Source organism: Nerophis ophidion, linkage group LG08 (assembly GCF_033978795.1).
Source record: "Nerophis ophidion isolate RoL-2023_Sa linkage group LG08, RoL_Noph_v1.0, whole genome shotgun sequence".
Lineage (NCBI taxonomy): Eukaryota > Metazoa > Chordata > Actinopteri > Syngnathiformes > Syngnathidae > Nerophis > Nerophis ophidion.
In genome coordinates, this window is record NC_084618.1 from 36,335,508 (window position 1) to 36,349,939 (window position 14,432).

Below are 14,432 nucleotides of genomic sequence, written 5' to 3' on the forward strand. Positions count from 1 at the left end.
AACAATGATTTTGAGAAAATAAAAATATCAATCTAATCACTATAACATCGATTATATACTCATACCACCAATTTATGGATCAATCCACCCTCCCCAGTTGTTATATTATCCTCTGTCTAGACCAGTGGTTCTCAAATGGGGGTACGCGTACCCCTGGGGGTACTTGAAGGCATGCCAAGGGGTACGTGAGATTTTTTTTAAATATTATAAAAATAGCAACAAATCAAAAATCATTTTTGAATATATTTATTGAATAATACTTCAACAAAATGTGAATGTAAGTTCATAAACTGTGAAAAGAAATGCAACAATGCAATATTCAGTGTTGACAGCTAGATTTTTTGTGGACATGTTCCATAAATATTAATGTTAAAGATTTATTTTTTTGTGAAGAAATGTTTAGAATTAAGTTAATGAATCCAGATGGATCTCTGTTACAATCCCCAAAGAGGGCACTTTGAAAGTTGATGTGTAGAAATATTTAATTATAATTGAATCACTTGTTTATTTTTCAAGAGGTTTTTAGTTATTTTTATAGCTTTTTTCCAAATAGTTCAAGAAAGACCGCTACAAATGAGCACTGTTAAACAATTTCATACATCTGCAGAAACTGATGACATAGTGCTGTATTTTACAAACCCTGTTTCCGTATGAGTTGGGAAATTGTGTTAGATGTAAATATAAACGGAATACAATGATTTGCAAATCATTTTCAACCCATATTCAGTTGAATATGCTACAAAGACAACATATTTGATGTTCAAACTGATAAACATTTTTTTTTTGCAAATAATCATTAACTTTAGAATTTAATGCCAGCAACACGTGACAAAGAAGTTGGGAAAGGTGGCAATAAATACTGATAACGTTGAGGAATGCTCATCAAACACTTATTTGGAACATCCCACAGGTGTGCAGGCTAATTGGGAACAGGTGGGTGCCACAGTTGGGTATAAAAGCAGCTTCCAAGAAATGCTAAGTAATTCACAAACAAGGATGGAGCGAGGGTCACCACTTTGTAAGCAAATTGTCAAACAGTTTTAGAAAAACATTTCTCAACAAGCTATTGCAAAATCATCAAAAGGTTCAGAGAATCTGGAGAAATCACTGCACGTAAGCGATGATATTATGGACCTTTGATCCCTCAGGCGGTACTGCATCAAAAACCGACATCAGTGTGTAAAGGATATCACCACATGGGCTCAGGAAGACTTCATAAAACCACCGTTGGTAGCTACAGTTGGTCGCTACATCTGTAAGTGCAAGTTAAAACTCTACTATGCAAAGCCAAACCCATTTATCCACAATATCCTGAAACGCCGCCGGCTTGGTTGGGCCCGAGCTTACCTAAGATGCAGTAGTGCAAATGGAAAGGTGTTCTGTGGTCTGACGAGTCAACATTTCAAATTATATTTGGAAACTGTGGACGTGGTGTCCCCTGGAACAAAGAGGAAAATAACCATCCGGATTGTTATAGGCGCAAAGTTCGAAAGCCAGCATCTGTGATGGTATGGGGGTGTATTAGTGCCCAAGGCATGGGTAACTTACACATCTGTGAAGGCACCATTAATGCTGAATGGTCCATACAGGCTTTGGAGCAACATATGTTGTCATCCAAGCAACGTTATCATGGCGCCCCTGTTTTTTTTCAGCAAGACAATACCAAGCCACGTATTACAACAGCGTGGCTTCGTAGTAAAAGAGTGCGGGTACTTTCCTGGCTCGCCTGCAGTCCAGACCTGTCTCCCATCGAAAATGTGTGGCGCATTATGAAGCGTAAAATACGACAGCGTAGACCCCGGACTGTTGAATGACTAAAGATCTACATAAAACAAGAATGGGAAATAATTCCACTTTCAAAGCTTCAACAATTAGTTTCCTCAGTTCCCCAACATTTATTGAGTGTTGTTAAAAGAAAAAGTGATGTAACACAGTGGTGAACATGCCCTTCCCCAACAACTTTGCCACGTGTTGCAGTCATGAAATTCTAAGTTAATTATTATTTGCAAAAAAAAAATAAAGTTTATGAGTTTGAACATCAAATATCTTCGTAGTGCATTCAACTGAATATGGGTTGAAAATGATTTGCAAATCATTGTATTCCGTATATACTTACTTCTAACACAATTTCCCAACTCATATGGAAACGGGGTTTGTACTTCTTTATTCATTTTTTTCAACCAAAAATGCTTTGCTCTGAATAGGGGGTACTGAATTAAAAAAATGTTCACAGAGGGTACATTACTGAAAAAAAGTTGAGAACCTCTGGTCTAGACCACGGGGGTCAAACTCAAGGCCTTGTGGCCAGATCTGGCCGGAGACATCATTTTATCTGGCCCACAAACACCTGGAAATGATATGTTTCAATAATCCATCCATCCATCCATTTTCTACCGCTTATTCCCTTTTTAGGGGTCGCGGGGGGCGCTGGCGCCTATCTCAGCTACAATCGGGCGGAAGGCGGGGTACACCCTGGACAAGTCGCCACTTCATCGCAAGGCCAACACAGATAGACAGACAACATTCACACTCACATTCACACACTAGGGACCATTTAGTGTTGCCAATCAACCTATCCCCAGGTGCGTGTCTTTGGAGGTGGGAGGAAGCCGGAGTACCCGGAGGGAACCCACGCATTCACGGGGAGAACATGCAAACTCCACACAGAAAGATCCCGAGCCTGGATTTGAACCCAGGACTGCAGGAACTTCGTATTGTGAGGCAGACGCACTAACCCCTCTTCCACCGTGAAGCCTGTTTCAATAATGTACTTAATATTTTCTCACCAAATATAATGTTGTTTTTTTTTATTTTGACATAAAAAATATATGTACTGCTTGAAATTGCATACCTTTTAAACTTTAATAGCATCCAATATTGCAACAAATAATACAGTACATTATCATACTTTCCTACGGAGCCCCTAAAGCAGGGGTCTCAAACTCAATTTACCTGGGGGGTCACTGAATGCAGAAACTGGGTGAGGCTGGGCCGCAAGAAAAGATTTCTTAAAAAATCTAACGTGCACTTTTTGATGAATTCACCTTCTATGAATGGATTTCCCGCCCTAGCAACATACTTGCCAATCCTCACGATTTTTCCGGGAGACTCCTGAATTTCAGTGCACATTCCGACAATCTACCGGTGCAACCATTCTCCCGAATTTGTCCCAATTTTCACCCGGCCGACATTATTAAGGGTTGCTGTGACTGCACTGCCTGTAACGTCCTCTACAACAGTGGTTCTCAACCTTTTTTCGGTGATGTAACCCCTGTGAACATTTTTTTAATTCAAGTACCCCCTAATCAGATCAAAGCATTTTTTGTTGAAAATAGAGATAAAGAAGTAAAATACAGCACTATGTCATCAGTTTCTGATTTATTAAATAGTATAAAAGTGCAAGATTTTGCTAATTTGTAGTGGTCTTTCTTGAACTATTTGGAAAAAGATGAAGTGATTCAATTTTAAATTAAGATTTCTACACATAGAAGTAATCATCAACTTAAAGTGCCCTCTTTGGGGATTGTAATAGAGATCCATCTGGATTCATGAACTTAATTCTAAACATTTCTTCACAAAAAAATAAATCTTTAACATCAATATTTATGGAACATGTCCACAAAAAGTCTAGCTGTCAACACTGAATGTTGGATTGTTGTGTTATTTTTTCACAGTTTATGAACTTACATTCATATTTAATTGGAGTATTATTCAATAATATATTTATAAAGAATTTATGAATTGCTGCTATTTTTGATAATAATTTTATCATAAATCTTACCTGGCCCTTGGCATACCTTCAAGTTCCTCCAGGAGTTTGCGCATCCCCTATACGAGGACTACTGCTCTACTACATGTCATCGCGCACGCTTCTACATCACACAAACAATGTGCCGGCTCTGTAACATGTTGTATGAGACTTGTGCAGAACTACGTCAGTGGCTGCAAAACGTACTTGGTCAACAGCCTTACGGGTCACACTGAGGGTGGCCGTATAAACAACTTTAACACTGTTACAAATATGCGCCACACTGTGAACTGACACCAAACAAGAATGACACACCCTTTTTGGGAGAATTTCCGCACACTAACTTAAGTGAAGTGAATTATATTTATATAGCGCTTTTCTCTAGTGACTCAAAGCGCTTTACATAGTGAAACCCAATATCTAAGTTACATTTAAACCAGTGTGGGTGGCACTGGGAGCAGGTGGGTAAAGTGTCTTGCCCAAGGACACAACGGCAGTGACTAGGATGGCGGAAGCGGGAATCGAACCTGCAACCCTCAAGTTGCTGGCACAGCCACTCTACCAACCGAGCTATACCGCTCCCTTAACTTAAACACAAGAGAACAAATACCCAAAACACCTTGCAGCCCTGACTCTCCCGGGCTACAATATACAACACCTCCACCGACGCAAGTAGGGAGGGCGGGGAGGTGGAGGGTTGGTGGTAACGGGGGTGTGTATATTGTAGTCCGGAATAATCAGGGCTGCATGGGATTCTGGGTAATTGTCTGTTGTGTTTATGTTGTGTTACGATGCGGATGTTCTCCCGAAATGTGTTTGTCATTCTTGTTTGGTGTGGGTTGACAGTGTGGCACATATTTGTAACAATGTTAAAGTTGTTTATACGGCATAATAACGTCTCGTGGGTCGCAATTGGCCCGCGGGCCTCATGTTTGAGACCCCTGCCCTAAAGGGACAGGGGGGGGAAATCATATTTTAGATATGTATCTCGTGCGCACGAGAAACTATCTCGTTCTCACGCACAAGTTTCTCATGCGCTCGAGATAGTTTCAAGTATCAATAGATAGTATCAATTAGATGGGTAGTTTGCTGTAAAGTTAAGTATTTTTATTGAGACGAAAACATGTATGGAAAATATGGAGCCCCTAAAGGGACATGGGGAAAAACGTTTTTTTTTATACGTATCTCGTGGGGGGGTTGCCCACAAATGCGGTCCTCTCCAAGTTTTCTCATAGTTATTCACATCGCCGTCCCACTGGGATGAGTTTTTCTTCGCCCTTATGAGGGCTCCATACCATGGATGTCGTTGTGGCGTGTGCAGCCCGTTGAGACACTTGTGATTTAGGGCTACATAAATAAACATTGATTGATTGATTGATTGATAAGCTTAGCTATTAGCAAGCCTGCTCCTGTTTGCTTTCGGTGTGTAACATGTCAGTCTGGTCCTCCAGTGATAATAGTAGTAATGACAGTAATGACACTTAAGCTACTAAGAAATGTAGTTTATTTTCCGTAATGGGGGTGATTATTATTATTATCTTAGGTGAGCGGCTCCGCACTTTGTATGGAGATACATGATTAACTGCTATCTTGTCAGCCGGGGGAGATCGATGACATCCGAGTTGACCCCTCCCCTTTCCAACTGGTGGAGAGAACGTCGCTGCACAAGGTCGGTGAAGACTGGAGCGTTAAAAAGTTGAAGACAGTGGAAACTGCTTAAAGGGGAACATTATCACAATTTCAGAAGGGTTAAAACCAATAAAAATCAGTTCCCAGTGTCTTATTTTATTTTTCGAAGTTTTTTTCAAAATTTTACCCATCATGGAATATCCCGAAAAAAGGCTTTAAAGTGCCTGATTTTCGCTATCTGTGAAGCCACCGTCCATTTTCCTGTGACGTCATCATGTGACGTCATCCAGTGATGCCAATACAAACAACATGGTGGATAGCACAGCAAGATATAGCGACATTACCTCGGATTCAGACTCGGATTTCAGCGGCTTAAGCGATTCAACAGATTACGCATGTATTGAAACGGATGGTTGGAGTATGGAGGCAGATAGCGAAAACGAAATTGAATAAGAAACTGAAGCTATTGAGCAAATAGCCATAACTACCATGTGGCCCTCAATGAAAACCAGTTTGACAACTCTGCTCTAGATCCAACATTTTTTAGTTAATAACTCTAATAAGTACTTATTTGTTGGTTTTGTTTAAAGCTACCTTAGCGGTTAGGTGCTGGCCCCACTATGGACTGGAATCTCACTATTATGCTAGATCCACTATGGACTGGACTTTCACAATATCATGTTAGACCCACACGACGTCTATTGCTTTCGGTCTCCCCTATGGGGGGGGGTTGCCCACATATGCGGTCCTCTCCAAGGTTTCTCATAGTTATTCACATCGACGTCCCACTGGGATGAGTTTTTCTTTGCCCTTATGAGGGTTCCATACCATGGATGTCGTTGTGGCGTGTTCAGCCCTTTGAGACACTTGTGATTTAGGGCTACATAAATAAACATTGATTGATTGATTGATTGATTGATTGATTGATAAGATTAGCTATTAGCATGCTCTCGGTGTGTAACATGTCAGTCTGGTCCTCCAGTGATAATAGTAGTAATGACAGTAATGACACTTAAGATACTAAGAAATGTAGTTTATTTTCCGTAATGGCGGTGATTAATATTATCTTAGGTGAGCGGCTCCGCACTTTGTATGGAGATACATGATTAATTGCTATCTTGTCAGCCAGGGGACTAAAAATAAACACTCTGTCAGTCAGAGGGGATTGGCATTAAAAGACATTTATCGGCAATGGCGACCACTTACTTTTTTATGGCAATCGGTCGATACTGATTGATCGGCACATCCCTAGTGAAGATGTCCGGAAGCGCCAAAGGACAGTAGAGCAGCTGGAGATGAACTGCATATAATGGCATCACATGACTTCCTGCAGCGGGGCGCCGTGCAACCGGAGAGGAACGGTCCACTTCCTCCTGGCGGACATCAAGACTCCAACTCCACTCTTCCACTTCCTGGTGAGCTGAAGTGTACTTCCAAATGAGCTGGAATGAACCACATTATGGGTGACACACACAAACAAACACACACACACACACGGCGGTATCTAGGCAACAGCATAAGTTATGATGAGGATGCTCGTATCCCCAGTCGTCTTTTGTCTTGTTTCTTGACGTAGACAAACGTGTGAGGCGAACACTCAGGAGCTTTTTCAGCCTGCAGCAAGGCCGTGCAGAGCGTTCCCTTCAGGTAGGCTTTGTGTGCTCATTTGTGATCACAGGTACAGGTTGACAAAGTGATGGACTGTTGCGGTCCTTCAGGAGCCCCGCCCCCCTCTTGGTTCAATCCCCACGTCCCCAGAAGAAGTACGTAGGCCTCCATGACCGTGATGTTCATGTCGACCCAGTTGGAGACATATTGATCCTCGTAAATGATGCAGGTCAAAGCGTGGGAAGAGGCAGAGATGGACAAGCCCATGGAGATCGATGAGATCCGAGTTGACCCCTCCCCTTTCCAACTGGTGGAGAGAACGTCGCTGCACAAGGTCGGTGAAGACTGGAGCATTAAAAAGTTGAAGACAGTGGAAACCGCTCAAAGGGGAACATTATCACAATTTCAGAAGGGTTAAAACCAATAAAAATCAGTTCCCAGTGGCTTATTTTATTTTTCGAAGTTTTTAAAAAAATTTTACCCATCAGGGAATATCCCGAAAAAAGGCTTTAAAGTGCCTGATTTTTGCTATCTGTGAAGCCACCGTCCATTTTCTTGCGAGTTCATCCAGTGATGTCAATACAAACAACATGGCGGAAAGCACAGCAAGATAAAGCGACATTAGCTAGGATTCAGACTCAGATTTCAGCGGTTTAAGCGATTCAACAGATTACACATGTATTGAAATGGATGGTTGGAGTATGGAGGCAGATAGCGAAAACAAAATTGAAGAAGAAACTGCAGCTATTGAGCGAATAGCTATTGACGCTATTCGGCGATCGCCTTCTAACCAACGATTGAGTGTCGCAGGTTATCCATACATATCTGTGCCATGTCTGCCTTAACATTGCCGGTAAAATGTGCAGACCAAACGATCGGGACTTTTGCATCTCGTGACACTGGAGCAACTTAAATCCGTCGATTGGTAAGTGTTTGTTTGGCATTAATTGTGGGTGTACATTAAATTTGTGGCATTAAATTTGTATGTACAAATGTACATACAGCGAGCCTAAATAGCATGTTAGCATGACGTGCTAATCGATGCACACTCCACGTAAGTCAACTTAAATCCGTCCCTGATCGTGTTGTTACACCCTCCGACAACACACCGACGAGGCATGATGTCTCCAAGGTACGGAAAACAGTCGAAAAAACGGAAAAATAACAGAGCTGATTTGACTTGGTGTGTGTAATGTGTTTGAGTAAATGGCGGATTGACTACCTAGGTGACGTCACGTTGTGACGTCATCGCTCCAAATGCGAATAATAGAAAGGCCTTTAATACGCCAAAATTCACCCATTTAGAGTTCGAAAATCGGTTAAAAAAATATATGGTCTTTTTTCTTCAACATCAAGGTATATATTGACGCTTACATAGGTCTGGTGATAATGTTCCCCTTTAACTTATTTCGACGCTCATAACTCTCAAAATAATGGTATGGGGCGGTATAGCTCGGTTGGTAGAGTGGCCGTGCCACCAACTTAAGGGTTCCAGGTTCGATTCCCGCTTCCGCCATTCTAGTCACTGCCGTTGTGTCCTTGGGCAAGACAATTTACCCACCTGCTCCCAGTGCCACCCACACCGGTTTAAATGTAACTTAGATATTGGGTTTCACTACGTAAAGTGCTTTGAGTCACTAGAGAAAAAGTGCTCTATAAATATAATTCACTTCACAATTCACTTCACCTCTACCTCACAGTATAGAACCATGCACTGTAAAGTTAAAGTTAAAGTACCACTGATAGTCACGTGAAATTAATCTCTGCATTTGACCAATTCCCTTGTTCCACCCCCTGGGAAGAGAGGGGAGCAGTGAGCAGCAGCAGTGGCCATGCTCGGGAATCATTTTGGTGATATAACCCCCAATTTCAACCCTCGATGCTGAGTGCGAAGCAGGGAAATAATGGGTCCCATTTTTATAGTCTTTGGTATGACTCGGCCGGGGTTTGAACTCACAACCTTGCGATCTCAGGGCGGACACTCTAACCGCAAAGTTAACATCTTTATTGTAAAATCACAAAAAATTGCTGGCTAACATTTGCATTACTTTCACGGTAACATTTACAGTAATTTACTGTGAATTGCTGTGAAATAGCAGGCTATTGTAACTTTTACAGTCATTTGTTGTATTGTAGTAAATTTGGATGGCAGTAAATTATTATGAAAAAAAACTGATCAGTGCTGAGAAATCTGGATAATTTTTTACAGCATACACAATCTACCAGCATACACAAAATACCCAGTGATGGGCAGTAACAAGCTACATGTAGCTAAGCTACGTAGCCTAACTAGATTTCCAGTAGTTTGGCGGTAGCTTCACTACGTTTTGAACGAGTATCGATTCGTGTCGCTTAGCTACTTTTAGACCCGTGTAGCGCGGTAGCTTACATCAAAGCTACAAGCTACAAAAAGAGAAAGAGGACTGCAAATCCAGGCCAAAATAAATACAGAGAATATACAATGATCTGGATGAATACATACGGAGAAATCCGTGATGATTGGTTGGTGTTTGTATGATAAATCACAGTTGGCTAAGGTTTGAGCGAAACAATACAGACTGGCCAATCATCATCGAAAATAGAAAGCAAAATCCCAACAGTCACGCATTCATGTCACATAACGACGAGGGAGTCGGAGACAGAGGGACGCTTCAAGCTGACCACTCAAAATAAACAACTTGAAAATGGCAGAGAAATTCTCTAATAATTCTCTGATAATCTAATCCACAGGTTCAATTTTTCTTTTAGTGATGAAGATTACGTGCAGGAAACCCACAATAATGTGTGTCCTTGGCCATATTTAGACAAATGTATGCATTTAAAGAAATCAATTCCCCAAACCTTATTTTTTCGTTGTTTACTCTGTAAACCATAATCATAACTGCTCTCGCTTCATTGAAGAAATCCAACACAAATATAGGAACACAAATTAAGGTGAGTTGAGTTCATAAAAAGTTTCACTGCACATAACCATTACCCTCTGTTCCAAACAACACACAAGCCATTGTTTTATTTTTTCAATACATAAATAGATGATGTTTTTTTGTTTTGTTTTTTAATGTTGGCTGAGAAAATGAATACAATTATGAAAAGGCAAACTAAATAAATACATACAGTGGGGTATGGGGACCCCTACAGGTAGTTGTAGGGTGCCATCCATCTATTTTCTTACACTTATCTAAGGTCGGATCGCGGGGGCAGCAGCCTAAGCAAGGAAGCCCAGACTCTCCTCTCCCCAGCCACTCCCTCCAGCTTCTCCCAGGGCATCCCGAGGCATTCCCAGGTCATCCGGGAGACATAGTCTTCCCAACGTGTCCTCGGTCTTCCCCGTGGCCTCCTACCGGCTGAACGTGCCCTAAACACCTCCTTAGGGAGGCGTTCGGGGGACGTCCTGACCAGACGCCCAAACCACCTCATCTGGCTCCTCTCGATGAACTGGTTCCAGAGCCTTTGCTGTGCGTCAAAGTGAGTCCAGACTATGTCTAGCCGGAACTTCTCCACCACACGCACCAGCTCTGGCTCCCTCCCAGCGAAGTGATGTTCCACGTCCCCAGCTAAATGACAGATAGTTAATAGTAATGGACCCTTATTGGGTACACTCTCAGTTACATTAACATTGATATTATACAAACCCCGTTTCCATATGAGTTGAGAAATTGTGTTAGATGTAAATATAAACGGAATACAATGATTTGCAAATCATTTTCAACCCATATTCAGTTGAATATACTACAAAGACAACATATTTGATTGTCAAACAGATAAACATTTTTTTTTGCAAATAATCATTAATTTTAGAATTTGATGCCAGCAACACATGACGAAGAAGTTGGGAAAGGTGGCAATAAATGCTGATAAAGTTGAGGAATGCTCATCAAACACTTATTTGGAACATCCCACAGGTGTGCAGGCTAATTGAGAACAGTTGGGTGCCATGATTGGGTATAAAAGCAGCTTCCATGAAATGCTAAGTAATTCACAAACATGGATGGGGCGAGGGTCACCAATTTGTAAGAAAAGTGTCGAACAGTTTTAGAACAACATTTCTCAACAAACTTTTGCAAGGAATTTAGGGATTTTACCATCTACGGCCCATAAAATCATCAAAAGCTTCAGAGAATCTGGAGAAATCACTGCACCTAAGCGATGATATTACGGACCTTTGATCCCTCAGGCGATACTGCATCAAAAACCGACATCAGTGTGTAAAGAGTATCACAACATGGGCTCAGGAACACTTCATAAAACCACTGTAAGTAACTACAGTGTGTTGCTACATCTGTAAGTGCAAGTTAAAACTCTACTATGCAAAGCAAAACCCATTTATCAACAACACCAAGAAACGCCGCTGGCTTCGCTGGGCCCAAGCTCATCTAAGATGGACTGATGCAAAGAGGAAAAGTGTTCTGTGGTCTGACAAGTCCACATTTCAAATTATACTTGTAAACCGTGGACATGGTTTCCTCTGGAACAAAGAGGAAAATAACCATCCGGATTGTTATAAGCGCAAAGTTCAAAAGCCAGCATCTGTGATGGTATTGGGGTGCATTAGTGCCCAAGGCATGGGTAACCTACACATCTGTGAAGGCACCATTAATGCTGAATGGTCCATACAGGTTTTGGAGCAACACATGTTGTCATCCAAGCAACGTTATCATGGACGCCCCTGCTTATTTCAGCAAGACAATGCCACGCCACGTGTTACAACAGCGTGGCTTTCATAGTAAAAGATTTCGGGTACTTTCCTGGCCCACCTGCAGTCCAGACCTGTCTCCCATCAGAAATGTGTGGCGCATTATGAAGCGTAAAATACGGCCGGACTGTTGAGCGACTAAAGCTCTACATAAAACAAGAATGGGAAAGAATTCCACTTTCAAAGCTTCAACAATTAGTTCCTTCAGTTCCCAAACGTTTATTGAGTGTTGTTGAAAGAAAAGGTAATGTACCACAGTGGTGAACATGCCCTTTCCCAACTACTTTGGCACGTGTTGCAGCCATGAAATTTTAAGTTATTATTTGCAAAAAAAAATAAAGTTTATGAGTTTGAACATCAAATATCTTGTCTTTGTAGTGCATTCAATTGAATATGGGTTGAAAAGGATTTGCATATCATTGTATTCCGTTTCAATTTACATCTAACACAATTTCCCAACTCATATGGAAACGGGGTTCGTACATGTAGGCCCATAGATATAAACGCTGTTAAAAGTAGTTTTGATGTAGCAAGCTACTTCAGTCGTGTAGCTTGTATTGTCAATTGCTACAATTCTCAGGGGATAGCTTCCCCTGTAGCTTAGCTACATTTAATCGAGAGTAACTTGTAGCTTAGCTTACTACATTTTCCAGGTACCTAACCCTATCCTATGAAAACACTAGAATGCCATTAAAAATATGGCAGGAAACCATGTCAACCGCTTATGTCGAAGTCAGTCAGCCAGTCCGAGGGGTGTTGAAATTGTGGTTGTGTTTGTTTGCACAGGTTAGCATCTTTTGCACCATTGTGCCGCTTCTACCTTCATCCTAATCATGACGTTTGCCGAGAATGTTCTTTTTCTTCCTCGCTCCCGGGTGCATAGAAGGACAGCTGTTTGAAGTGCGGCGTGACCTTTTGCTTGTGTCTCGGCAGACGCACACGCTCTTCTCCCTGCTGGGCCTAAGCCACGCCTACGTGACCAGCAGTGGCAAACTGGTGGGCGTGGTGGCATTGAAGGAGGTAGGAGGGCGTCCATTTTTAACCACGTGGAGATACAACTAGCATGTTAGCATACTTTGGCATGACTTTCATGTCTCTATCGTTCATGAAGTCCTCTCTTACAGCTCCAGAAGGCCATAGAGGGCTCCTCCCACTCTGGTGTGCGACTACGCCCTCTGCTCGCCAGCCTCCACAAAATAAGCAGCCATAACGCTGTCTCAAGCCCCACCCTTTCCTCATGCGCCGCCCCTTCTTCGCCGGGCGCCACAAGACCCACCGACCAACTGCACACATACCTTGGCGAAGGCGGGGTGGAGCCGTGCCAGGTGGACTGAGGCGAGGGCGACCTCCAGCCCAACAACTCTGAAAAGCATCGGAACGGGGACGGAGACAGCGGGGAGGAGCAGATGGTGTGAGGAAGTGAAACAGGAAGTGACATTTTAAAGCTGGCGACATTTAATTTTGCGCACTTCCATACTTACACTCAGCATTTGGAGTTGAAGTGAATTAAATGACTCGTATTTTGTTCTACATACATACTTGCCAACATTCCCGGATTTTCCGAAATTCAGCGCCTCTCCCGAAAACCTCCCAGAAGAAATTTTCTCCCGAAATTCAGCCGGAGCTGGAGGCCACGCCCCCTCCAGTTCCATGCGGACCTGAGTGCGGACAGCCTGTTTTCACGTCCGCTTTCCCACTACATAAACAGCTTGCCTGCCCAATCACGTTACAACATCTACAGATTTGAATAATAAACTGCACACACAAGGAAACAAAGCAGAAGAACGAGGAAGTTACAGCGATGGCGACGCCGTCTGTAATAGAGTGATTTTATGTTGTCTGTTGCCTTCTCCTGGTGAATGTTGACTATAGCATTATGGGGTTGTTTTTTGATTGGCCAACGATTTACGTGGTGTTGCCCACCTGACGGCAAGTAAGGGAGTCTGTTCTGAGGCTAACAGTAAAGAGACATAACTTCATCACCTCGCCTGGTTATTGACTCCAACCCAATATATTACACAGAGCAAAATGAAGAAATAAATGGCAAAGCAAAGGTTACTCAAATAGTGAAAGGTTAGTGTTGTTGTTTTTTTAGTAACCAGCAAGCACAGTACAGTTAGTAGAACAACTGTGTTTTTATTACTGTGTATTTGATAGGTTCCGTCTGAAATTCAAGTATTTATTTTTATCTATATATATATATATATATATAATAAAATGAATATATATAGCTAGAATTCACTGAAAGTCAAGTATTTCATATATATATGATGCAAGATGGCGGCGCCCGGACGGGCTGCGACACTGCGGTGCTCTTGCTAAAGATGGAACATTTGGCGGAAATGCCGGACAGTTCTGCAGACTTCATGGCTGGCTCGCATCGTGGTCACTCCGGGATCACGTACGACCGCCAGACACTTCTGGATATGGACATATTGGGCCGTTTTGGACTGATAGACGCGGGCGTGCTAAACATGCTAACTAGCATGGGGATACGTCGGCGGCTACATCCAGCGGCCTGTGAAGCAGCGGAGTCTAGTAGCAGCGGGGGCCGTCTACGGAGCAGACGCCAGCGGTGTGATCGGAAACGCGGATGTCGAGCGGGGCTAAAAACAAAGCAGAAGGCTAATCCCCACAGAACACCACTTCCCTCCACCCTGAAGACGGATTTAAATAAAGGATGCGAGACTACTGGTCTGGGTAAGGAGTCAGTTAAATTAGAACAAGTTTTTTCTGCTTTGAGTGTTTCAGAGT

The 14,432-nt window shown here is 42.4% G+C and overlaps 1 pseudogene; it reads left to right on the forward strand.

Annotated features, from left to right (window-relative positions):
* Positions 1–13,746, forward strand: part of LOC133558432 (chloride channel protein 1-like) — a 45,928-nt pseudogene extending 32,182 nt beyond the window's left edge.
* The last annotated feature ends 686 nt before the right edge of the window (positions 13,747–14,432 follow it).